This window comes from Armigeres subalbatus, chromosome 1 (assembly GCF_024139115.2).
Source record: "Armigeres subalbatus isolate Guangzhou_Male chromosome 1, GZ_Asu_2, whole genome shotgun sequence".
NCBI classification, from domain to species: Eukaryota; Metazoa; Arthropoda; class Insecta; order Diptera; family Culicidae; genus Armigeres; species Armigeres subalbatus.
This window is the reverse complement of record NC_085139.1, coordinates 158964104-158988368: the sequence shown is the minus strand read 5'-3', so window position 1 is coordinate 158988368 and position 24265 is coordinate 158964104. Positions and strand designations below refer to the sequence as shown.

The 24265-nt window shown below is 42.3% G+C and overlaps 1 protein-coding gene across 1 annotated transcript in view; it reads left to right on the top strand.

The window, feature by feature from the left end:
* Positions 1-24265, top strand: part of LOC134205417 (inhibin beta chain-like) — a 66803-nt gene that overhangs the window by 32160 nt on the left and 10378 nt on the right. The window lies entirely within an intron of this gene.

Sequence of the window (24265 nt, the reverse complement as noted above, 5' to 3'; positions counted from 1 at the left end):
GGGAAAATGTAAAATTTTTATATCATTTTAAAAAAATATAGGAAAAGCACAAATTCATATTTCAAACACTTAAGCTTTGGAAGATAATATATAAACTTCACACATTTTTTTTTCAAAATTATTCTCATATTTGAATGTTTTATTATGTAAATGCGACGGCACACATAATATGCATTTTTTGACGAATATATAAAATGTTAAGTAATACATCGGCATACAAAATCGTATTTAGTTTATTAGACTGAGACCGCTTGAACACTTCTTTGTTGGCGAAACCCAAGCTTACTCCAACTTTGATAGCTTGATGTCTTTGAGACAGCGAATTAATGTTTCAGATGTTCCTTGAACTGTTTAAAATAATAGTATAATATGTGTTACGTAAGACTGCGACGGCTGTTGTTATAAAAGTGGTCTATGGTCAGTTTGGCCACTCTTGTGACGCCCGGAATGCCCCCAGGGAACCTGTAAAGGGGACAATTTCGATTTTGCTCTGAAACATGTCGTGCGACGGCTCTTCCTTCACAATGTTTCATGATTGGACGATAATTGGTATCACCCCTTGCAGCAGCTTCCGTGATACCACCCCTTGCAGCAGCACTAACCTATCCATCATCTCCTAGTCGAAAAACTCCATAAATGCTTTTTTAGGTGAACTTATTTTACTTAAACTTAGACTACTTTGGGGCCCTCCTTAGCCGTGCGGTAAGATGCGCGGCTACAAAGCAAGGCCATGCTGAGGGTGGCTGGGTTCGAATCCCGATGCCGGTCTAGGCAGTTTTCGGATTGGAAATTGTCTCGACTTCCCTGGGCATAAAAGTATCATCGTGTTAGCCTCATGATATACAAATGCAAAAATGGTAACTTGGCTTAGAAACCTCGCAGTTAATAACTGTGGAAGTGCTTAATGAACACTAAGCTGCGAGGCGGCTCTGTCCCAGTGTGGGGATGTAATGCCAATAAGAAGAAGAAGAAGAAGACTACTTTAATAAGAACAGCGAGTATATTCATGAAAAATTGTGAAGAAAGAGCCGTTGCACGACATGTTGCGGAGCAAAATCGAAATTGTCCCCTTTACAGGTTCCCTGGGGACATTTGGAAGCTTCCTGGGGATGTCCGTATGGAAGACTAACTTTCGGAAAAATCGCTATGAGACTCGTTATTAGTGTGGCAATATTGTTTTATACTGTTTGATGTGCGTTCCATGGAGAAAAATTGAGTAACTGGCGAAATACCCCAAACACCAGTTTGCTGGTACCCCAAGGGAATCTGGAATAATTCCGGAACTATCCAGAAATTCCGAAAAACTCAATGCGCAGCCAAAACTAGAATAAAAATTGGACCTTGTGTCAAAATTTCATCAAGATTGGACAAATAGAAAAGTTATGATTTTTTTCAAAATCAAAAATCGCTTTCTCAAAGAGCTTGGCCTTTTGGGTGTTAATGAACATATGACTTCTATTATCAGCAAGGCAAATCGACAATTGGGATTTATTTCCAGAGTTTGTCATTTTTTTCGGAATCCTTACTGTCTGCGTTCTTGGTATTGTTCCTCAAGGGCGTAGCCAGAGGGGGGCACAGGGGGGCCGTCGCCCCGCCCTAAATTGTGGAAAGATTGAACGGGTACTGAAATGAATTCCCTCAAACATGTGCACTTTACGATCCAATCATATACAGAAATAGGTGTTTGAAATTCAAAAGATTCCCAAAACTTATTAGGGCATCCAGGATCCATAATATATGAAAGTTCAAAACAACTCGAAACATTTCGGGCTCAAAAATTCTCCTTGAAATCCTTTTAGAAGCTCCCCTGGGAACTTCTGAATTCCTCCGGAAAGTTATCCACAAATTCCTCCGAAAATCGTTCGAAAATCCTTCTCATGTAATTGTAATTCCTCCTTATCTAGAAACCCCTAACTAATTTTTTTAGGGGAATTCACGAGGAAATTCCTTGAAGATTTCTTTTCTTCTCTCCAAGATTCACTTCTAGATATTTCTTCGGCTATTCTCTCTTCAGGAAGAATCCGGCATTTCCTTCAGGAATGCATTCGAGAGTTCCGTCAAGAATACATACGGAATTTCTTCCCAAAATTCTACCAGAAGTTTCTTCAAAAAATTATGACGGAAATCCTCCGATTTAGCTCCATAATTTCACTTGTAAATCTATAAGAAATTCCTTCGGAAAATCATCTAGGAACTTCTCCGGGCATTCCTCTCGGAACTTTTCCTTTAATTCCTCCGGGATTACTTCCAGGAAATTTTCCGGGAATACCTCCAAACATTCAATAGCGAAATCATCTATCATTCCATTCTGGAATTCTTTTCGCAATTACTTCAGAATATCCTTCAAGAAATCCTCTAGAAATATCTTCATGAATTTCTCCTGGAATTCGTCCAAGTATTTCCCCATAAATTCTCACAGGTATTTTTTCGGGAGTTTCTTCAGGTACTTCTCCAGGAATTCCTTCAGGAATTTCTCCGGGAGATTTTCCGCGGAAGTGTACTAGAATTCCTTCCGGACTTCACTCGGAATTTACTCGGATATCTGCCAAGAGTTCTTCCAGAAATTTCTTCGGAACAATCCGCAGGGATTTTCTTCAGCAATTCATCAGGGAATACTTTCAGGATTTCATCTGGGAATTTCTGCATTAATTCCTCCTGGTATTTTTCTGGGAATTCCTTCAGATATTTTTTCGGAAATTCCTTTAGGAACTTCTCTAAGAATTATTTCAGGACTTCCATGTGGGAATTCCTCCGGAAGTGTTTGTGGGAGTTCCTCCGGGCGTTCTTCCAGGAGTTTTTCCAAGAAATTCTCCGGTAATACCTCCAGGAGCTTCACAGGGCATTCCTGGACGATATTTGGCAAGAATTTCACGGGAAATGGGATTTCGGAAGTTCCTTCAGAAATATTTTTTCTCTTCCTCTAGGGTATTCCACCGGATGTTCCTCTGAAGTTCCACCAGTAGTTCCTTCGGGAATTCAATCAGGCTTTCTTCCAGGAATTCATTTAGCATTTCTTTAAGCATTTATCTACAAATTCCTCCAGAAGTTCCTCGGAGAATTTCTCTGGGAGTTCTTACGGGAATTCCTCCGGAAATTTCTTCCTGGGATTCTTACGGAAGTTCCTTTGGGAGTTCATCCTACAATTCTTACGAAAGTTCCTCCAGGATTTACACCGGAAATTCTTCCTGTAGTTCTTCAATAAATTCCTCCAGAAGTTCCACCGGCAGTTCCTCCGATAATTCCTCTGTTAATTTCTCCGGAAATTCTCATAGAAAATCCCCCCGGGAGTTCCTCCGGAAATTACTCTGGAAGTTCCTCCTGGAGTTCCTTTTCAGAGAAACACCCGGAGAAACTGCCGGTGAAACTCCCGGAGGGATTCTCGTAGAAACTGCTGGTGGATCTCCCGGAGGAATTCCCGAAGGAACTGCCGGAGGAGCTCCCGTAAGAACTCCCGGAGGAATCTCAGGAGGAACTCCTAGAAGAATTCCTAGAGGACCTCCCGGACGAGCTCCCAGAGAAACTATCGGAAGAACTTCGGGAGGAATTTCCAGCCTAAATGATTTCCTGAAAAAATCCTGAATAATTTCCTGGAATAGCTTCTGGTGGAACTCCCGGATGAATTTCCGGAGAAACTCCCGGATGAATTGCTGGTGGAATTCCTGGAGGAACTGTCGAAGGAATTTTCTGGAAGAATTTCTGAAGAAACTCCCGGGAAAATTTTCAAAGGAACCCCGGGGAAACTGCCAGAAGCATTCTCGGAAACAAGAGAATTCATCTTATAGACAAATCCCGTCTAGCTGAAACCTTTGTTGGGGTTTTTAGCTGGACCATCATCATCATCAGAGGACCTCCCGAAGAATTCCCTGAGGAGCCGATAGAACTACCGGAATAATTCTCGAAGGAAATCCTACAAAAATTCTTGGTGGAAATGCCGCTGGAACTCCTGGAAGAATTCCAGGAGGAATTTTCGGAGAAACTACTGCAGGATCTCCCAGTGGAAATCTTGAAGTTTCCACCGGAATTCTTTCAGGATTTCATTGCGAATTAATCTAGGAATTCCTCCGAAAAATCCAATGTTGATTTCTGTATAAATTTCCGGTGGAATTCCTGGAGAAATTCTTTGAAATTTTCACAAGAAATTGTTCGAAACAATTCACAGAAAATTTTATGGAATTTACAATTTACTGGCAATTCTGCGGAATTTCCACGGAATATTCTTATTCTTAAAAACTATGGGAAACAGCACGAAATTATTAGAATCAGCGCCGTAGCGTGTGGTTGGCCGGGTTGGCCCCCGCCAAGGGCGCCTGGCCTTAGGGGGGCGCCAAAATCCAGAATTCCGCAATAGGAAATGATTAAAAATTATTCAAAAATTCACTGGTTCAAAGTGATACAAATTTATCCTTTTATTACGATTCTCTAGGGGACTACATAATATAATCAATCATTTGACGTATTTCCGGAAGGCTCTGTTCCGTCAATAACTGATACAAGTTGTTTCCGAATGGTATCACTTTGTGTATGGTGTTGGAATGCAGGGAAATAATTTGTCAAGTTAGTGTCTAATCGTAATTTTAAAACAGACAAAGTGGGTGGCAAATTAATACGGTTATCAAAATTATGTGCTCCAGAGTCTTCGATGAAGAAAGGAATAAAGTGATCAGTCGAGGTACGAGATACTAAGAACCTACAGCCAATCGCATCTTTGAAGTTTATTCCATTCCTCGTGAAACTCGGAATTCGATGATAAGTTGTAAATCAGCCCAAATAGTCAGTGCGATAGTTTGACGTTCGGGAAGTGGGAATCCAGCTACGTGAGTGTGTGGTGATTGCGCCTTTTCGACGCCTCTCACCAACTGTAGGTGTTATTAACACGAGAACGCCATCTTGCAAATCGGCGTCCTGTTGCTGGTAGTTTTCCGCGTGCCTAAGTGCACCTCCGGAGCGAGGAATTACGCATGGCTGGCCAACGTTTGGTTATTGGTTTCTGGGGTTGATTACTGTTGGCCCTAGTTCTGCGAGACGACTTCCGATGACCAAAGCTATCCGGTCGGCAGACGACTTCCAGTGAGCGGTGCGTAGTGAAGAAGCCGATCGTCCCCGACCTTGGCAAGACATGCCAAGTGAGAATCACCGAGGTTGCTAACATTCTGCCCAGAGGTGCCGGGACTCATATTTCTGAAGGTACGTTCTCGCCCGGACCGACGGGCGGTACCACGCCATGAACGCCATTTTGTCATACGGAGTCCTGATAACGACAGCTATTGTTCGTCCCAGATTTCCCCTGGAACGTGCCAACTAACGTCGTGTTATCGGCTTCCGTCAACGGATGAAAATTTCGGAATTTACCTCGGCCATAAGATCGTCGAGAAGCAACACCTCGTGGACGCCGCCGGGTCATTCGACGACCATCTGACCAACGACCATCAAGCTACACGTCGCGCCAGTACCTAACGCCATCTGCGATAGTGCCACTGCTAACTGACCAAGCCATTGCCACTATATCTCATTGCCGCCAATACCGCTGAATAAGCCAAAAAGGTAAAGTGTTAAGAATAAAGTCATTGGGACCTGGGAGAAAGGAGGCATTTTGTGCCCACCCCGGAAGCTGCCGTTGGTCAGACCAGCAGCTTGGGGTCTAGGCTAGTCCCTTACTGGGAACTCCCGGGGTCATAATATCAGAACGTTGGCATGCTCCCCTAATTTGGGAATGTCTTTTTCATTATTTACTTGATGGACAAGAAAGTGGAAGGAACAGGAAAGCAAATGGAAAGGAACATGAAACAAGCTTCTGGGGAAGAAGCCCCAGATAAGGACTTCAATAAGCCAAAGGCGAAGCGTAAATCAAATACATATAGTTTTTGTTCGCGACTTAAAAATTCAAAACGTTATCTGATAATAGATGTACGGAAGTACTTTGTGTGAATTTGAGATAAATTCGCTCATTTTATGCCGACAATTACGCGATCGCATTTGATCCAGTGTAATCTTTATAAACTGGTAATGCTTTTATCGGGAAAGAGTATTCGAAATGATGGTGTGCTGAATATGAGAATATGTATCGAGGGATTTCAGTAACGATGGCTAAATCAGATTAGTGAGAGGGGGGGAGATCAGTAACCGACTTTCTTTAAAGTAGAAATTTATTGGTTCATCCAAAACAAACAGTACCACCAAACTACCGTCAGACCCACTCCAAAAACTCATATAGGGAGTGAGTGCTAGTAGTGGACCTCGTGCGTATAATAAAATGGGGGACCATAATACAAGCAAATAATATAAGCAAACTCGACGTTGCGTATTATGGACCCGGGGTGGCCATAATACGCATGCTAGCTACATAATTTTAAAATGCTTTCTTTATTGGTAAAAATGAATGTTTTGGCTAATTTTATGTACGAAACACGATGCTGGTACCTGTTGCTTGTCATCTGGTGCAGCAGAACTACAATTTGTTAAGAGACTCGCTCTAGCGGAGCGACTGAAGTAAATTTTAGTCGTTAAGGGGTCCATTACTAGCACTCACTCCCTACCTTGATCTGAATAGGGCCCGTTGGTTATTCTGGCCATTAATCAACCCACTCCGGAATTGTTTTGTTCTTGATACGACTTGGACCAATCGCTATTCTCACAATCAACCAATTCACTCCAAAGTTGAAGTTCATTGAATGATCAGTAGTTTTTGCAAACCAAGCCACTTCGAAATTGAATTTTTCGTCATAGAAAGGGCTAATGGTCATCCACTTCATAAAAGGATTCTTCTTTATGTGACTTTGTTTGATAGCAATCAAAATCGAATAGCAAGCGAAAATTGAGAGCTATTTTATTTTCCTAATTAAATCCTTTTTATTTTGTCGTGAATCCACACACTACTGGATCTTTTTTTTTTTTACTTGCATTAGTTTATTAAGTCTTTCAGAAAATCGTTAAACATCAGCGGATTTCTAGAAATGTTCTGGTCTTTTAATAACCCTTACTTTCTACCTATTCGAACATATGCAGGTTATAGAGGTTTTAGGAATTCATAAAGCAAAAATTCATTACACCCTCCTCGCAAAAAAAATTAAATCTCCCTGCTCATAGCAGGTTTTTTTTGAACATCTGAATAAGGGGCGCCTAATAAGGTTTCGCCAAGGGCGCTGGGAGTCCACGCTACGGCTCTGATTAGAATTATTGCAGGGAATTCTGCAGAACTTATAAGTTTGAAGAAGTTTGTGAAGATTTTCTTGGAGTAAATAATGGTGGAATTTTCGGATCAATTCCCGGCAAAATTTATGGTGGAATTCCTGAAGACACAGCCGAAGAAGTTGCTGGAGGTATTTCTAAAGAATCCCTGATAGAATTTCGTACAGAATGCCAGGAGCAATTGTCGAAGGAATTCCTGGAGAAAGCTTGCATATTGATTTTTCTGCCGATTTTATAATAAATATTATTTCAGAGATGATTTGTTTAGAAATTCAGATGTATGGTTCTAGTTTTCTTAAACTTATAGAAGAATGCAGGATTTTTATAAGAATTGTTATAGCCGATTTTATATTCTTTCTGAATTACTATAAATCAATCAATACTATAATACTATAAATACTGAATACTATAAATCACGTATTTTTAAATCCATTATTGTTTTAATCATTATTGTTTCTATTTGGTTTGGATTTGGTTTCATGTGTTAATATTCATATGTTTTTATAAAACTATACTATAAAACTACGGTTTAGAAGACCAAAAAAGTTGCCCCCCCCCCTCTCGAAAACCTGGCTACGCCCATGTTGTTCCTTAGTCCGTTCTATTCTTGAATTTTCGTCTGTTGTTTGGTCCCCGTTTTATACTACCTGGATTTATCGCATTGAATCCGTACAACGCCGTTTCATTCACCGAGCTTTGTCCCATCTACCATGGAACAACCCTATGAGCCTTCCACCATTAGGCTGACCATACGTACCGTATTTAACGGGACAGTCCCGTTTTTTAGACCTTTTTGTGCTGTCCCGTCGTAATCTAAAAAATCCTCAATTTGTCCCGTTTTTTCATTGATTCTTCTAAAATATCATTCAAAAAAATTCATTATTTCAGGCAGGAATCTAAAATCAAATACATGAAAATTGTTTTTTTTTTGTTTCTTTTAGAGAGATTTGCAGCCCTCGACTGGCTCATCTCTCAACAAAGAAAGGGGACGGAACCCATCAACAAAGTGTGGGATGTTATATTATTTAGTGTTACTTTTAAAAGAATGCTATCTATGCCGTTTTGCATTTTCCATTGATCGACTTTTCTTAAGGTTTTTAATGCTTAATAACCAGGGAATCAATTTTTCTGAAATGCGCTTGCGAAACAAGCAACAAAAGAGAACCAATGACAAAGCTTTGTTTTTGTCTGAGATAATAATGACAAAGATCCGAAAAATTTTGTCAGCAACAAAAAAGAAGACAATCTTGTTGCAAACTTTTCATCCCGTTATTTTGCATTATTTCTAGAGCAAATTTCGGTTTCATGCTATTATAATTTCTGCTTTTATGGAAATATTCGAGAAACCAACAATGATTACAATATTAGCATCGTATTCTCGGAAATATCAGAGCATGCAAGGAAAATGATTCTTGTCATATTGTTTTCGGGTTCTGATAAAGGTTTGTCGCTAGGTGCGTTTGTCAGGAACAAACTCTGTTGACGACAAAGGGTATATTGTTAGGCGTTGCTCGAATATTGATTCCCTGTTAATAACAACATTTCTCCGGAACACTTTTTCATACAGTTTCATTTCAATGATTTTTATTATTCTGCTTATTCCAGAGGCATTCAAATTTAGCCAATTTCATCAGTGGATTGAAGGAAATTAGTAACTTGGTAAGCAAGTATTTCCTGGAATTCAGGTCACGCCTAAACGTAAATTAAATGAAACGCAGGGACAGACATTCCAATTTTCAGATAAAGTTCATTTCCGATTATTCTTTTTGAATCTTCTGAAGTAGGAAATTCATTTTTTTAAATCTGCTTTACCGTGGGGCATCGAAATCCGTACACTTAAGCAGCTTAGTATGTGAAAAAGGGACTAGAAAATAGAAATACTAAAAACATGATAAAATAATAAAAAATTTCAACTACTCCTGAATCGAAATCCGTCCACCGTGGACGGGTTTCGAATCAAAGAATCAAAATCCGTACAGATATTTTTTAACAAAATAATTAATTTGAAACAGACTGATTGACTAAACTACCTCTGTAAATAGTTCAATACGCACCTTGAGAAGGGATTCCTTTCGATTTGAATTCCGCTTATCTTATGTAATGATTCGCAATTAGCAGTTAAACACAGTTACTTTTGGTGCAATTACACTCTACCCGCAAAAAATATGCGTTGCGTTGCGTTGCGTTGTAACCAAGGGGTGTCTCACTGCTATTGACCACAGCGAATTTCAATCGAAATAAAGTCGATTTCAAACGAATGCCATATGATTCTGTTTGATCAATTTTGCAACGCACCTTCTACGTTTTGACAGAACTGTTTCTTTCCACTGAACTGTATTTTTTAATCAAAGCAATCGTGAATTTCGAGCGTTGTCAACGACATCATTTAAGTTTTTCTTTCAAAACAAACAACATTTTGCATGATTTCTGGGTTTTTGTTTTTTAAGTCATTAATATAATTTTTTTCGTGTTTTAGGACCGATATTATTCTGGAACATGAATGCAGCTTAATGGTAACTGCAGATGTATAAGCCTGTCTGAATTTGTTTGGATTTATGAAGAAAGTAAACATAAACGCTTGGATTTCTCTTTTTTGTTTCGTCTACTTAATCATCCAAATGAAAAAAGATCTATATGTACCGTCCGCTGGATTCCATCTTCTGTTTAGAAAATTTTACATTGTTTAACACAAGAAAAGATTCAAACTAGAGTTTTTTTGCGGTTCAATTTAGTCAATTACCTGACGCTATGAAATAAAGTGGAGGAAACGACCACTGTTCAAGACTCTGAAACTCTCGATCACTTTTAGTTAGGCGATCCCTTAACTTTGTTTTCTTTAATGGCTACATCCCATCTAGAACTTGGTCAGCTTTTCAATGTCTTCTAAAAGCGCTTCCAAGTTATCAAATAAAAGCTTTTCTTTGCCTGCCATTGCATGAAATTGTATGGTGTGCTGGCTACATTATGCCTTGAGAGTGGAGATTGTGTCCCACCCGGAAATATTCTAGACCGGGCCGAGAAACCATTGCAATTCCACATGTTTTCTCGCAAGGAACTGGAACTGGAGACTCAGTCTATGACAGGTGGCAGGAATGCAATAACAGGCGATGTATGTTGGATCATTATTGTTATGTTATGTCACAGAAAGTCAAGAGCTGATTGATAAAGGGAAAATGTTCCAAGCAGCACGAAGCATTATCCGGTTCCAACAAATGCAGTCAATAAATGTTCCTTAAAAAGAAAGGGATGGACGGGAATAATAATAAGCTTGTGAAAAGGCTAACTAGCCTCAGGCAGATTCAGATGTTGTTCAAAATGTTTGCGCTTACAAGATATACATTCTGATATTTGAATGGTAATGTACTCAATCACTATCACCGTTCAATTTGACAGATGACGTAAAGCAATTCGTTGTGTTGCTAAAATCAACAAAATGAGCTTTCAACTAATTTCGATTGCATCGAAATAAAGTCGCTTTGGTTGCTTGGTTAATTTTTGGCAAATAAATTCAATTTATTCTATGTGAGACACCCCTTGGTTGTAACGGAGTATTTCGTAAATTGCATACTGATAGTTGTCATGTATATTCTTTACCTTTCTTACCCCAATTGCTTATGGATTTCCATTTGGGATTCAATGGAAATCCAATTGGGGGTCCAAAATGATAAAACATGAAAGCTATCATTGCCGGCCACGCCCATCTTCTCCGTTACTAGGAAAGGGAAGGAAATGATGATATGACATCTACTTAACGAGAGGCCAGCGACTCACCGACGCCCTCATAGATGTCAAGGAATTGGATGGTGGGTAGGGTATGTGGTTTAGGAGTATCATTATAAGCAAATGATATAAAATTTGTGGAAATACGTTGGGAGTGACTTTGCTAAGAAATTTATATCACTCCATTATCCTTGCCGATGATTTTCCTCGGATGGGGCGAAGGTATTAGCCTTGCCCTGGCTAATAGCCTAGGTTTAAGCGCCTTTGCTCGCTCTCTGAAACGAAAAAAGAGCAAAAAGAAATTAAATTCCCCTTCCCCCCTGATATGATAATGATTTTGATCAACAAATGGATTCTAAGTGGATGAATAAATGAGTAAACGGCTGCAAACAAGCCTCTATCATTGACACAGGTTTGCATCGCTACAGAAAATATGCTGCTTTTATAATCCATGGTTCCCTTATGAGGTTAACTAATACAGTTTTTATTCCATGGTGGCTGTCAATCATTTAGCTACGCACTATGGCTCCTGTTCAATGCAATATACCTATAAGCGTTGTGCAATATAATACATCTAGCGTCACCAGAAAAATCCAGAATTTTGGCTTGACCAATTAAATGAACCTTTCAAATATTAACTAGATGCTGTTTCAGTTCCCGAAACACTGTGCTTTGAAGTTTATCCATATAAATAACATATCCATAAATATCCCTCGTTTGTTTCGTACATTATTTCCATGGAACAAACAGTATTCGTTCGAACATATTTTTTTTTTAGTTTATAATTATGAATGGAAAAAGGAACGAACTTACCAAAGTAGTTAATTACACATACTACCAGTACCGTATAGGATCTTCCGCACCGTTTAATAGTTCTTGGTCGGCAGTCCGTCCTTCTTGTCGAGGCAAACGTACAATCATCCGGTTCCCTCATACGGCGAATGTTGTCTCATAGGGTATACGCTTTGGAGGTTTCCAGCATATGGCCGGTCTGAGCGACGACGATGTTGATCTCGATGGAGGTTAGCGTGGATAATTCGGTTGCTGGGCGAACACTTTCTTGGGTAGCACTACCCAAGTAACCATTAGCACTATATTACGCCAAACCACCATATAGGGCCACTATACGGCTAATTAAAAACTTATAAGCATTAAAGTAGCACTATATGGCCGATTTGGCGGAATATAGTGCTTATTGGTTACTTGGGTAGTCAACAAATTATTGCGCGTCGATCTCCATTTTTGTGGTTTTAAGTCAGACAAGACAATTATCAGACAACAAACTTTACGCAATAATGAATAATCCAGTGATTTTTTATCCACAACACTGAAGCTCGTTTATTCGGATTCATCAAGTGCACCTTATTCACATAATTGCGAGGACCGCATCGTTTGGACCATTGGAAAACTTTTTTCACTATATTATAAAGCTTATGCATGTTCCTATACGTCCGAATCGTCGATTGAGGAATTGCATTTATTCTTGAGATGATACTTATTAAAATAAAATCACTTATTTCAGTTTTCATAAAAATAACAAAACATGACCGGAAAATTTTACAGGTGTGCTCGCGGCCACAGATTGCTTCGATCTCCTGGCCGATCCACTCTACCCGCAAAAAATATGGCGGCAGAAACTCCGCGTTTGGTGGGTGGAAATATGTTTTTGATTTTTGTTGTTTTAGTTTCAAAGCCTACTTTCCATTTCAATGCCCTAAAAGCTTACTGTCAAGTATCTGAACAGGTTAAGGTAAATAATTTCTAAATTAATTAATTTAACCCCCTTTATTTTATTGATATCTCATGAGGTGGATGGATTTCGGTGCTGTAGAAATTCGGTCCCACACAGTACCACATATTTTTCAATCATTTGATTCTTTTCGAAAAATTAAGTCATTCTGAATAATTCTGAAATGCATGAAACAAATATTTAAAAATCAACTGAACAAAATCAAGTTTAAGGTAGATACAAACCGAGGGAAAATTCGGTCCGAATAAAGGCTAGATTTAAGATCCTCGCATACTTTAAGGCTACACATCAGAGACTTGTCTGCAATTTTCGCTCCCATGTCCGACATGTAAACCAGACTATAAATTGGCCAGATTTTTTTACTTTTTGAGACGAAATTGCATGAGTCTCACTTTAGTTTTGAACACATGGGAACAAGAAATTCTACATTTTTTTAAATATTGAGAGATTTGTAATTTTTGTTTTGAAAAGTGAAATATTTGTAGTTTATTATTTTTCCACAACCGAAATAGAATGTTATAGTGGTGAATGATACACTCTGCAATATTTCTATCTTCTTATACGGAAAATGCAAAAAAGCTCATAAATTTTAAAATTTTAATTGCTTTTCAATTTTATCACAAGGTTTTTTAACATGTCCCGTTTGTCAAGCGCGTTTATCCCGTTTTTTTCACCGAAATGATCTGGTCAGCCTATCCACCATATGAGAATCGCTATCTCTTACTAAATCTCGAAACTTTATTATATCATCGACAAAAAACAGATGCAACGTTCGCTGCAAAAATTATACTTGATGAAATAGACTCACCCAATATCCTGAATTGTACGGATTTTCGTGTTTCTCCTTCTCCACAATTTTCGTTCGGTGTCATTTTTAAATTTACCTCACAGAAGAACGAATTACGGGTTAAATGATCCTATACGCAGAATCTGTGATAGATTTAACAGTTATTCAATGTTCTTCAACCTAGCAGATACTAGCTCGATGTTTAGAAATAGGATTAGGAATATTTATTTCATTTTCATTTATTTAGTTAACATCTAAACAGATAACACTGAATCAACAATTTGACGCCACAATGCACGGTTCGAGGCCGCATCTCTCCATCCTCGGATACGCCCCACGCTCGCCAAGTCGTTTTGCACCTGGTCTGCCCTTCTCGCTCGCTGCGCTCCACGCCGTCTCGTACCTGCCGGATCGAAAGCGAACACCATCTTTGCAGGGTTGCTGTCTGGCATTCTTGCAACATGTCCTGCCCATCGTACCCTTCTGGCTTTAGCTACCTTCTGGATACTGGGTTCGCCGTAGAGTTGGGCGAGCTCATGGTTCATTCTTCGCCGCCACACACCGTCTTCTTGCACACCGCCAAAGATGGTCCTAAGCACCCGTCTCTCGAATACTCCGAGTGCTTGCAAGTCCTCCTCGAGCATTGTCCATGTTTCATGTCCGTAGAGGACAACCGGTCTTATAAGCGTCTTGTACATGACACATTTGGTGCGGTGGCGAATCTTTTTCGACCGCAGTTTCTTCTGGAGCCCGTAGTAGGCCCGACTTCTACAGATGATGCGCCTTCGTATTTCACGACTAACGTTGTTGTCAACCGTTAGCAAGGATCCGAGGTAGACGAATTCCTCGACCACCTCGAAAGTATCCCCGTCTATCGTAACACTGCTTCCCAGGTGGGCCCTGTCGCGCTCGGTTCCGCCCACAAGCATGTACTTTGTCTTTGACGCGTTCACCACAAGTCCAACTTTTGTTGCTTCACGTTTCAGGCGGGTGTACAGTTCTGCCACCTTTGCAAATGTTCGGCGAAGCAAATAAATTGACTGGATCTGTTGAAAATCGTACCCGGCTGTTACACCCGGCTCTCCGCATGACACCTTCTAGCGCTATGTTGAACAACAGGCACGAAAGTCCATCACCTTGCCTTAGTCCCCGGCGCGATTCGAACGAACTGGAGTGTTTGCCCGAAATCTTCACACAGTTTTGCACACCATCCACCGTTGCTTTGATCAGTCTGGTAAGCTTCCCAGGGAAGCTGTTATCGTCCATAATTTTCCATAGCTCTACGCGGTCTATACTGTCGTATGCCGCCTTGAAATCAACGAACAGATGGTGCGGGCAGCAGGGACTATGTCAAAGGGCTTGACGATCCCTCCCCAGGCCATCTGCGAGTTGTGGCGCCTGCCTAGGATGTGGTGGGGTTTGACAGTGGGCCCTGTTAAACCTCTATAAAAAGCTGCATGTATCCGCAAGTAGGCTCCGCCAAAGCGACCGTGTGCCGCTGAAAGCGCACAAGCCCAAGTCCTGGTGTTAGGTGGGACGCTAAACAGCCCTGACACGACGGCCCTCCGACGAGACAGGAGGTTTGCGCAGGCCCAATAAGCCGCCTTTAAAAACAACTATTACGAACGACATAGAAGATAATACGACTCGATACAATCGGCAACGACCTAGGCGACGAATAAAGGATCACGATTGGAAGCTTGGATAATTCGGAGACGCATAGTGGCTGGAAATCGTATACGTACTTTGGACTCCGCAAGACGCTCCGATCGAATAGAGTTCGCCGCCGTACCAAACTGACTATCTACAAAACGCTTATAAGACCGGTAGTTCTCTACGGACACGAGACCTGGACGATTCTCGTGGAGGACCAACGCGCACTGGGAATTTTCGAAAGGAAAGTGTTGCGTACCATCTATGGTGGAGTGCAGATGGCGGACGGTACGTGGAGGAGGCGAATGAACCACGAGTTGCATCAGCTGTTGAGAGAACCATCCATCGTTCACACCGCGAAAATCGGAAGACTGCGGTGGGCCGGGCACGTAGCCAGAATGTCGGACAGCAATCCGGTGAAAATGGTTCTCGACAACGATCCGACGGGAACAAGAAGGCGAGGTGCACAGCGGGCAAGGTGGATCGATCAGGTGGAGGACGACTTGCGGACCCTCCGCAGACTGCGTGGTTGGCGAAGTGCAGCCATGGACCGAGCTGAATGGAGAAGTCTTTTATGTGCAGCACAGGCCACTCCGGCCTTAGTCTGATGATAAATAAATAAATGGTGCGTTGGGACCTGGTATTCACGGCATTTTTGAAGGATTTGCCGTACAGTAAAGATCTGGTCCGTTGTCGAGCGGCCGTCAACGAAGCCGGCTTGATAACTTCCCACGAACTCGTTCACTAATGGTGACAGACGACGGAAGATGATCTGGGATATCACTTTGTAGGCGGCATTAAGGATGGTGATCGCTCGATAGTTCTCACACTCCAGTTTGTCGCCTTGCTTGTAGAGGGGGCATATAACCCCTTCCTTCCACTCCTCCGGTAGCTGTTCGGTTTCCCAGATTCTGACTATCAGTTTGTGCAGGCAAGTGGCCAGCTTTTCCGGGCCCATCTTGATGAGCTCAGCTCCGATACCATCCTTACCAGCTGCTTTATTGGTCTTTAGCTGTTGAATGGCATCCTTAACTTCCCTAAAGGCTGGTTGGCTTCCATCGTCCGCTGAACTGACGTAGTCATCTACTCCGCTGCCTTGACTTTTACTGCCTGTACTCTCCGCGCCATTCAGATGTTCCTCGTAGTGCTGCTTCCACCTTTCGATCACCACACGTTCGTCCGTCAAGATGCTTCCATCCTTATCCCGGCACATTTCGGCTCGCGGCACGAAGCCTTTGCGGAATGCGTTGAGCTTCTGATAGAACTTGCGTGTATCTTGAGAACGGCACAGCTGTTCTATCTCCTCGCACTCCGCTTCTTCCAGCCGTCGTTTCTTCTCCTGAAAAAGGCGGGTCTGCGGGAATATTTAGTATACGTTCAATTAAACTTAAGTGTTCGTTGAATGTTAATTGTTGTATTGTTTACCTAAAAGATGCAGGTTTTTTTAATGGCCATATGCCGGTTTTTACTGCCATTTTGAACAAATAATAAGAAGCAACAATAAAGAATAAATTAATCAAAATTAATCAAAATACACACAACATCGACTTCAAGGGTGGTAACCTCACCACTCGTCGATCACAAGCTATGATAGTAACCTAACGGTCCGTATCATAATCTCACGTTGGAGACGAGCACCCAAACAACAACCACCGGCATGAACCGCAATGACCTCTATATCTACATACGGAGGTCCCCGCAGCCCACCCGCGACATGTTGGTTGTCAGGATGAGCAAAGTGTTCACTACATCCAGGGCCGGATTTATGGGGGGCAGGGGGTTGTGGCCCCGGGACCCCACAAATCTTATGTACCAAAACCAACCTTTTTTGTACATATTGGGGCCCCCACAAGCTGTCGGCCCCGGGACCCCCTTCCAGCTAAATCCGGTCCTGACTGCATCACAGATGCCCTTACTGCATTCGTTGGTTTTGTCCAAGACGCCACCACCGCTGCAGTTTCGACATAATCTGTTGAGATGCTGTGTTCACCGCATTCCATATAACTTCCTCCTGGCACATCCTCTCGACGAGGTTGTCCAGGGTTGTATCCATACCGCTAACAAGCAACATGGCATTGCGTTCTACCTCGAATCGCGGGCATGCGAACATCACATGCTCTGCCGACTCTACCTCACCTACACATTCTGGACACTCCGCAGAATCTGCGAAGCCAAACATGTGTAGGAATTTTTTAAAGCAACCATGTTCAGACAACACCTGTATTACGTGGAAGTTGACCTGACTATGTTTTCTATCGACCCAGTTGGACACATCCGGAATCAGTCTGTGGGTGCAACGACCTTTGACTGTGGTGTCCCATGCTCTTTGCCATTTGAGCAGCGAGGCTGATCTTTTGACACGTCGCACTTGCACCGAGCCCCTTTCGTTGTAGCACTCCACATCTTCCTCTAGGAGTCATCCCAGCTATAACGCACACCGCCTCATATGATAAGGTGCGATATGCGCTCGCTACACGTATTCACATCTGCCGGTGTACTCTGATCAGTTTCTTTACATTGTACTCGGCCTTTAGTGCTACGGCCCATGCCATACGATACGCCATAGCGGATGATAGACAATGCTACACTTGCTATCAACCTACGCACCGCCGATCTGGACATCATTCGTGATAAAGATTTTATCGCCAATGAAGCCCCCTGACATGCATAATCGACGTGGCTCGTGAAATTGAGCTTATCGTCGATTATCACGCCCAGATGCTTAAGACCCTTCACGGAGTTAACTGTGCAGGTACCTACTCTTATCATCGCTTGCTGCAACCCATGGCGGTTATGTACCACCACGACTTCCGTCTTGTGATGTGCAAGGGACAAGCCTTCACTTCGACTTCGTCGAGAGTGTCTCCTGTTACCTCTAGCATTACGTCATCTGCGAAGCCTTCTATTTTCACACCGGCCGGGAAACTTAAGCGTAATACTCCGTCGTATATAATATTCCACAGAACCGGTCCGAGGATCGATCCCTGTGGAACACGTGCAGACACTACGATCGACTTTTGACCAGCATCCGTGTCGTATATCAGCACCCTATTCTGAAAATAACTTTTCAGTATCCTGCACAGGTAATCCGGAACTCTCAATCGGTGCAGGGAGTCAGAAATAGCTGCCCAGCTAGCATTGTTATTATTATTATTATTTATTCAGACTAAGGCCGAAGTGGCCTGTGTGGTATATAAGAGTCTTCTCCATTCGGCTCGGTCCATGGCTACACGTCGCCAACCACGCAGTCTACGAAGGGTCAGCAAGTCATCTTCCACTTGATCGATCCATCTTGCCCGCTGCGCACCTCGCCTTCTTGTGCCCGTCGGATCGTTGTCGAGAACCATTTTCACCGGTCCGACATTCTGGCTACGTGCCCGGCCCACCGCAGTTGTCCGATTTTCGCGGTGTGAACGATGGATGGTTCTCCCAACAGCTGATGCAACTCGTTATTCATTCGTCTCCTCCACGTACCGTCCGCCATCTGCACCCCACCATAGATGGTACGCAGCACTTTCCTTTCGAAAACTCCCAGTGCGCGTTGGTCCTCCACGAGCATCGTCCAGGTCTCGTAGAGGACTACCGGTCTAATGAGCGTTTTATAGATTGTCAGTTTGGTACGGCGGCGAACTCTATTAGATCGGAGCGTCTTGCGGAGTCCAAAGTATGTACGATTTCCAGCCACTATGCGTCTCCGAATTTCTCTGCTGGTATCATTTTCGGCAGTCACCAGTGAGCCCAAGTACACAAATTCTTCTACCACCTCGATTTTGTCACCGCCGATGCCAACTCGCGGTGGGTGGCTCACATTGTCCTCTCTTGAACCTCTTCCTATCATGTACTTCGTCTTCGACGTGTTGATGACTAGTCCGATCCACTTGGCTTCCCTCTTCAGTCTGATGTAGGCTTCCTCCATCTTCTCAAAGTTACGTGCCATAATATCTATGTCGTCGGCGAAGCCAAATAGCTGGACGGACTTATTGAAAATTGTACCACTCGTGTTGATCCCTGCTCTTCGCATTACCCCTTCCAAAGCGATGTTGAATAGCAGACACGAAAGACCATCACCTTGCCGTAACCCTCTACGGGTTTCGAAGGGACTCGAGAATGCCCCTGAAACTCGAACTACGCACATCACCCGATCCATCGTCGCTTTGATCAACCGTGTCAATTTATCCGGAAATCCGTGTTCGTGCATTAGCTGCCATAGCTGGTTCCGATCGATTGTATCATATGCGGCTTTGAAGTCGATGAATAGATGATGTGTGGGCACGTTATATTCGCGGCATTTCTGCAGTACTTGGCGAATGGCGAACACTTGGTCCGTGGTAGAGCGTTCGCCCATAAAACCCGCCTGGTACTGCCCCACGAACTCCCTTGCATTTGGTGCTAGTCGACGACATAAAATTTGGGAGAGTACCTTGGGGGCCATCCACAAAGTACGTCACGCTCCTAGGGGGGAGGCGGGTTTCAAGCAGCGTGACGACTCATACAAAAATTTTAGAGGTTTATTACAAAAAGTGTGACAAAAGGGAGAGGGGGGATGAAAATCGCCAAATTTTTCGTGACGTACTTTATGGATCTTCCCTTGTGGGCGGTGTTCAGCAATGCGATTGCGCGGTAGTTGCTACAATCCAGCTTATCGCCCTTTTTGTAGATGGGATACACGACACCTTCCATCCACTCCTGCGGCAAAACTTCCTCCACCCAAATCTTGGTAGCAGCGCTCTAGCCAGTGCCTCACCACCGTGTTTAAATAGCTCTCCTGGTAGTTGGTCTACCCCAGGGGCTTTGTTGTTCTTCAGCCGGCCAATCTCCTCCTGGATTTCCTGGAGATCCGGAGCCGGTAGAATTATGTCCTGCGCGCGTTCCCCCAGGTCCATCACCATACCGCCATCTTCGTCTGCCACATCGCCATTCAGGTGCTCTTCGTAGTGCTGTCGCCACCTTTGGATCACCTCACGCTCGTTTGTAAGAAGGTTCCCGTTTATGTCCTTACACATATCGGGCTGTGGCACGTGGCCCTTACATGAACGGTTTAACTTCTCATAGAACTTTCGTGTGGTATTAGCGCGGTACAGTTGCTCCGTCTCTTCACGGTCTTGATCTTCCTGCTGGCGTTTTTTCCTCCGGAAAATCGAGTTTTGTCTGTTCCGCGCCTGTTTGTATCGTGCCTCGTTCGCCCTCGTGCGGCGTTGCAGCAATTTCGCCCATGCTGCATTCTTCTCTTCTACTAACTGCTCACATTCGCAGTCATACCAGTCGTTTTTCTGATCCGCGGACACCGTGCCAAGTGCAGCGGTTGCGGTGCTACCAATGGCGGATCGAATATCTCTCCAGCCATCTTCAAGAGACGCTGCGCCTAGCTGCTCTTCCGTTGGGAGTGCCACTTCCAGCTGCTGCGCGTATTCTTGGGCTAGTCTACCGTCTTGTAGCCGCCCAATGTTAAGCCGCGGCGCCCGACTTCGACGCGTGTTATACACCGTCGAGAGTTTTGAGCGCAGGCATACTGCAACGAGGTAGTGGTAGGATTCAATATTCGCAAGTGCGGACGTAAGTGCGGACGTTCGTGATGTCAGAGAAGAATTTACCGTCGATTAGAACGTGGTCGATTTGGTTTTCCATTTCTTGGTTAGGTGATCTCCATGTGGCCTTGTGGATATTTTTTGCGGGCAAAGAAGGTGCTTCGGACTACCATTCCGCGGGAGGCTGCGATGTTTATGCATCGTTGGCCGTTGTCATTCGATACGGTGTGCAGACTATCCGGTCCGATGACCGGTCTATACATTTCCTCCCTTCCTACCTGTGCGTTCATGTCACCGATGACGATTTTGAAGTCCCGTAGTGGGCATCCATCGTATGTCTGCTCCAGCTGTGCGTAGAACGCTTCTTTCTCGTCGTCGGGTCTCCCTTCGTGTGGGCAGTGCACGTTGATGATGCTATAGTTGAAGAAACGGCCTTTAATCCTCAGCTTACACATTCTTGCGTTGATTGGCTGCCACCCAATCACGCGTTGGCGCATCTTACCCAGCACTATGAAGCCGGTTCCCAGCACGTTGGTGGTGCCACAGCTTTGGTAGAAGGTAGCCGCTCGATGCCCGCTTTTCCACACTTTCTGTCCTGTCCAGCAGATTTCCTGCAGCGCTACGACATCGAAGTTGCGGGGATGTAATTTATCGTAGATTATCCTGTCGCAACCTGCGAAGCCTAGCGACTTGCAGTTTCATGTTCCAAGCTTCCAATCGTGATCCTTAATTCGTCGTCTAGGTCGTTGCCGATTGTATCGAGTCGTATTATCTTCTATGTCGTTCGTAAAAGTTGTTTTTAAAGGCGGCTTATTTACTCCTAACTTGTCTAATTTGGCGATAGCGATGCAGTGGTTTAACTTATCAAAAGCAGCTGACAGATCTGTGTAGATGACATCTGTTTGAGCTCTTTTCGTCATGCTGTTCGTGATGAAAGATGTAAGGCACAATAAATTAGTACTAGTGGAGCGACCGGCTATGAATCCATGCTGAGTTTCAGACAGATACTGCTTGCTGTGGGAAAGCAGAGGATCCATCTCAACGAGTTCGAACAGTTTTGATATTGCACTCAACAAAGTTATTCCTCGATAATTGTCCACGTCACGTTTGTTCCCTTTCTTGTGCACAGGAAACATTTGTGCAATCTAGGGGAATTGTGGGTAAAACCGATACTGCGGGTAAAACCGACACCACTTCAAATCTCTGATTCCAAGTGGTTATCGGACAGAACTTCGACACACTTTGAATAAACGTTTAATTTAATGTATTTCTAGTCATTTTGTAACTGGCGGAGACATGTAAAAGTCATAATAAGCAGACAATTAGCATTGATCACCATTGAGGAGGTTGAGATGTAAAATTTTGGCATCGGTGTGTAGGCTTTTTCGACAATAATTTGTTGATTATCAGTATTTAATCAATCTCTGATCCATAATTGAACATCATTTTGTGTATGTTGTGGAAAAAAAGTTAACTTTTCTAATTATAAACATCCACATGTATCTCATCATTATTATGTTATCAGTTGGGGTAAATTCGACACCCGCCATCAAATCACGAAATACCTCTGTTTTATTAGATTCATCATTCGCATAATATAAGTCAAGTATTGGAAAACGAAGCGCCGGGGAATATAACTTTATCATAGACTGGTTACATACCTCATCATCATTGGGCGTGACAATAGGTCTAGGGGGTACTATTGAGTCATCAAGGAAAACCTGCAGGTCGGATAACAATAGCGCTCAAAGAAGAGCCGTATTTTAAGTTTCTTTTGCTCTCAGCTATATTCAATCCGTTCTCTAGTGTTGTTCTTTCGTGATCCCTTTTTACTCCTGTAAGCATGTAGCTTGTCACCTAGACACAAAAAACAAACATGGTTTCACAGAATGTTTTGCACTTTCTTCATGAAAAGTGCTTGATTTTCTTAAAATTAAAAACGAAATTAGTCTCGTTAAAAATTACTTTTTTATTTGAGAGTTTTTTTTTCTTCGGTTCCCGACGATAAATAAAAGTTCTCCCATTCAACCTGAAAATTATTAAACTGTCATTAAGCTGTCATACACAAAATGATAAACTAGATGGGTAAAAAGAGGAAAGAAAATATCATGCTATTTATTTCATCTATCTATTCCTTTTCCTCTTAGGGCCGATTTCTTCACCTCCGCTTAGGCCTTAAACCAGGTTTAAACGTATGGGTAAGCACCGCTTAAGAGTTAAGCGAAGGTGAAGAAATTGGCCCTTAGTGCAACAACGACAGTAAAAAAAAACAGCAGCGATTGAAGTCAGCCGCCACTGCCACTGGCAGAAGTTTTTTTTTTCACTAATTTGTGCAATGGTGTTGATCACACGGAATCAAGAGGTAAGCCGCATTTTTACTTATTTGAAACGATGCAGTTCCGGGTACCTTCTTATAGAAAAACTGTATCCAATTCCGGTGCGTCAATATTTTGAATGGAGTTAGGCAATATGACGATTCTCATATAAGATTTGCTATTATTTCTTACAGATTTGGTTCATGACGGGAGGACTATGGCGCGTTTGAAAATCTGTGGCTGGGGTCGCTGGATATACCGGGCCGGTAGTTTTGGAAGCTGCAAATCGTAACATGACGATTATTACGAATGAGGACATCCTTTTGCATAAGCGCCTATAAACCTGCTCATTTTAATAAATATTAGGTTTAAAATAAATTCAATATGGAATAATATTTTTAAAATGATTAAATTTAATTTATAAAGAAAATCATGAATGGAGACTTTTTTGGGGAAATTAAAACTTCGTTTCAGATTGAAAATATTAAACTTTTTTTTCTACAGTGTGACTATTTTGATTTGACAATGTTGTTTTGAATGTTTTGTACTTTTATTTTCAGAGCCGCATGCCACTTTTGGAATATGGGTGTAGAAAAGTTTTCGTACTTTTGTTTTAAAGAAACTGAACTCTCTACGAAAAAGAACCAACGCAACTTTTTATTTTAACCAACGGTTTTTTTAATTTCATGAATGATTTTTCTTTCTGTGTACGGAACTAGTCATTTTCATTTCTTGTCATAACTGCACCATACGCATTTATTTTAAATCATCATTATACACAATTTTTTAAAATAAGTGAAATTTAAATGTAGGTCAATATTTACAGTAGTTAGTAAATATGTTACTAAAATTCTCATACTCTATATATTTTTCACCCGACCCACTGAATAAACTAAATAAAATATGATATGTGGTGATGATTTTATATATATAAAAAAATTCAGCCATCGTTTATGAGTGACCCCTAAACATGAATTTCATACACACTGAAAACCAAAACTACCCAAAAGTGGGTTGTTTGCACTCAAAACCGTGGTTTGGGCCAATAACCCAAATTTGAGTAAAATGACTTTTCTGGCACTAGGTAGTTTGCCTTTAATCCCATGTAAACAATTTACCCAAAGCTGAGTTTAATTTATCCAAAGCGGACATTGATCAACCCAAAATAGAGAATATTGAATTTACTCAAATTTGGGTTATTGGGCTGAGCAACCTCGGTGAGGTGTTTGCATCTTGCTCTAGTTTTGATAGCAATCATGGGAAAGAAAGGGAAAACTACCCAAATTTGGGTAATTTTTTTCTGCGATATTCTCAATAGTGCGTATATTGA